This window comes from Sinocyclocheilus anshuiensis, unplaced genomic scaffold (assembly GCF_001515605.1).
Source record: "Sinocyclocheilus anshuiensis isolate Anshui unplaced genomic scaffold, SAMN03320099.WGS_v1.1 scaffold2996, whole genome shotgun sequence".
Classification (NCBI taxonomy): Eukaryota; Metazoa; Chordata; class Actinopteri; order Cypriniformes; family Cyprinidae; genus Sinocyclocheilus; species Sinocyclocheilus anshuiensis.
In genome coordinates, this window is record NW_015555912.1 from 7,433 (window position 1) to 10,992 (window position 3,560).

A 3,560-nucleotide genomic window follows, 5' to 3' on the forward strand; every position below is an offset into this window, starting at 1 on the left:
CTTGCATATCATTGCTCTTTTGTTGATTTTGATTGCTTCTATTGTCTTCATTTGTAAGTTGCTTTGGATAAAAAAAAAAGTGACTAAGTATTGATAGTTGTGTAAATAATGTCATACTAACAGCTGTCTAATTTTTGGTTGATTGTAATCCATTACATACCTTTCTATCAAAGTTATCTAATATTATCAAGCTGAATTTGTTCTGACACAGTTTAACTCTGAGTTCTTGTTATATTTTATTACCATTTTCTAAACTGTGTGTATATTTTGATTGCTATGTGCAGTTTTTTTTATAGGTGGATGGACATTCTCATTGTAGATAAGATTTAATTGGACAAAAACCTGTAGTCTGGATTATTCATTAGAATCTTTAAATTTTATTAGAGAAATGCCAACATCTGCCAAAGACTCATTTTCACAAATGTTAGAAGTATGCTAGAATGTAGACAGACATGGACTACCACAAAAATGTAATTGTTAACCTGTTTGTAATTTCGGGAGACTTTATTCTGACTCTTTACCTGGATATGGATCACACTTTTGTCTGAATTATTTCTGGTTCAGGTGATTGGCGCTCTGAACGGGCCTCTTCTGTGTACTTCCTGGGTGACATCATAAACATAGAAGCCTCAGTTCATCTGGGTCATCACGTTAACCTCAGTGTATATTTTGAGAGCTGTGTTGCCACAGTGACCCCAGATATTACGTCTGTACCCAGATACATGTTTATTGAAATTCATGGGTGGGTACATTCATCATGTTTTTCAGAGTTAATCAGAGTTTTGTGCAGCAAGCACCACTCACTCAAATGAAAAATTATTTGGCTAATCACCAAGTATATTTGTGTGTTGTTTTTCCCCCTCCCTCATTAGTTGTTTGATGGATGGACAGATAACAGGCTCAAAGTCTCGTTTCCTTCCCAGAATCCAGAATGAAAAACTCCAACTACAACTGGATGCTTTCAAATTCCACCAAGAGACAAAGCCAGAGGTGTATATAGTGTATTCCAATGGAAACATGTTCTCAGGCCCAAAATGCCATGAAATAGCCTGTGAAGATATGGCAATAAACCTAAATTAAACAAACTCAGGCCCAAAAAAATAACATGGTGATGGAGGGTTTATATTTGCCTAGGTTAATAATATTGGAGGAAATTCGCCTAACTCTCGCATAGGGATGCAGCGTTTAACCGGTTTCACAATTAACCGCGCTTTAAAATGTCACGGTTAATTAATCGTAAAGGATCCACTACACCGAGTGTTTCTGTTGCACAGAACGGAACAGTTGCAACTTGCGCTAAAACGAAAACAAAGTTACACTAGCGGTGCGCCAACTTAAAATGCTGTGCTTATCAGAGACACGGAGGCTATAGGTGGATGGACATTCTCATTGTAGATAAGATTTAATTGGACAAAAACCTGTAGTCTGGATTATTCATTAGAATCTTTAAATTTTATTAGAGAAATGCCAACATCTGCCAAAGACTCATTTTCACAAATGTTAGAAGTATGCTAGAATGTAGACAGACATGGACTACCACAAAAATGTAATTGTTAACCTGTTTGTAATTTCGGGAGACTTTATTCTGACTCTTTACCTGGATATGGATCACACTTTTGTCTGAATTATTCTTGGTTCAGGTTATTGGCACTCTGAATGGGCCTCTTCTGTGTGCTTCCTGGGTGACATCATAAACATAGAAGCCTCAGTTCATCTGGGTCATCACGTTAACCTCAGTGTATATTTTGAGAGCTGTGTTGCCACAGTGACCCCAGATATTACGTCTGTACCCAGATACATGTTTATTGAAATTCATGGGTGGGTACATTCATCATGTTTTTCAGAGTTAATCAGAGTTTTGTGCAGCAAGCACCACTCACTCAAATGAAAAATTATTTGGCTAATCACCAAGTATATTTGTGTGTTGTTTTTCCCCCTCCCTCATTAGTTGTTTGATGGATGGACAGATAACAGGCTCAAAGTCTCGTTTCCTTCCCAGAATCCAGAATGACAAACTTCAACTACAACTGGATGCTTTCAAATTCCACCAAGAGACAAAGCCAGAGGTGTATATAGTGTATTCCAATGGAAACATGTTCTCAGGCCCAAAATGCCATGAAATAGCCTGTGAAGATAAACTTAAATTAAACTGAAACTCAGGCCCAAAAAAAATAACATGGTGATGGAGGGTTTATATTTGCCTAGGTTAATAATATTGGAGGAAATTCGCCTAACTCTCGCATAGGGATGCAGCGTTTAACCGGTTTCACAATTAACCGCGCTTTAAAATGTCACGGTTAATTAATCGTAAAGGATCCACTACACCGAGTGTTTCTGTTGCACAGAACGGAACAGTTGCAACTTGCGCTAAAACGAAAACAAAGTTACACTAGCGGTGCGCCAACTTAAAATACTGTGCTTATCAGAGACACGGAGGCTACTACACACACTAGATTAACTATGACAGAGGAACCAAACAGCGATCCTTTATTTCCACCAGAGAAATGACTGAAGTCGATAGTGTGGGACCATTTTGGGTACACCAAGTATGACCAGGGTGTCATTTAAATATTGCCGTAAAAACTGCTGCTAAAGAGCGAATACACGGCTTTAAACTATTTTAATGCACGACGTGAAGGCAAGACTGTGGTGTAATCTATAGATTGCTCCTGCTGACTATATCCAGCCTCTTACAAAGACTTCAGATGACCCAACACCTATGAAGAGATGACGCCAACCCTTGAGAGGACTTCAGATGAAGCTGACTCTGAATAAACATACAAAACTGCTAAATTTTCCTTGCATTGTAATCAACATGATAACATCATGTAACCATTGCTTTAATTTGTTCATTGTTTCTGTATATATTTAATTGTTTCTGAATACATGACGTTACTTAACTGCATGATTTGTATAGCCTAATTTTAGAACATTTCTGCCATTACTTTGGCACAGTTACACCTGTTAACAGAACTCTTATTCGTAATGTAGAAACATTCATTTTCTGTAAAGCTGCTTTGAAACAATGTGTATATTAAAAAGTGCAATACAAATAAATGTGAATTGAACAAAACTTGATGCATCAAATTTTTTTTCTCCTCCAGATCAGTAGGGAAACCACATATTCACATTCCTTTCTGTGAGTGACTGGAGCACTCCCATGCAGCACAGCAAACAGACTGTTCAAGGAAGATTGCTGTAAATAAGTGCATAACAGAAGTCAACATACATAAAATATATGATTAAATGTGTAAAAATGTTTTAAGTTGTTTTAAATTGGAATATACTACAAATATATTTTTATACATTAATAACTGAGGGGTGCACAAGAAGCAAAAACATTAAACAAGATTTGTTTTCACTTAATAAAATATCTTCATTTATTTGGAATGAATTTTCTAAGACAACAAACTTAACATTTACCATGAGATTAGTAAAACGACAATGAACAGGTATATTTGTGATTGAACTTGACTAACAAGCAAGTTGTAAGAATACACACACACACATACATATATAATTATATTTATATAGAGAGGCTGAAGTTACCTTGGCAGAAG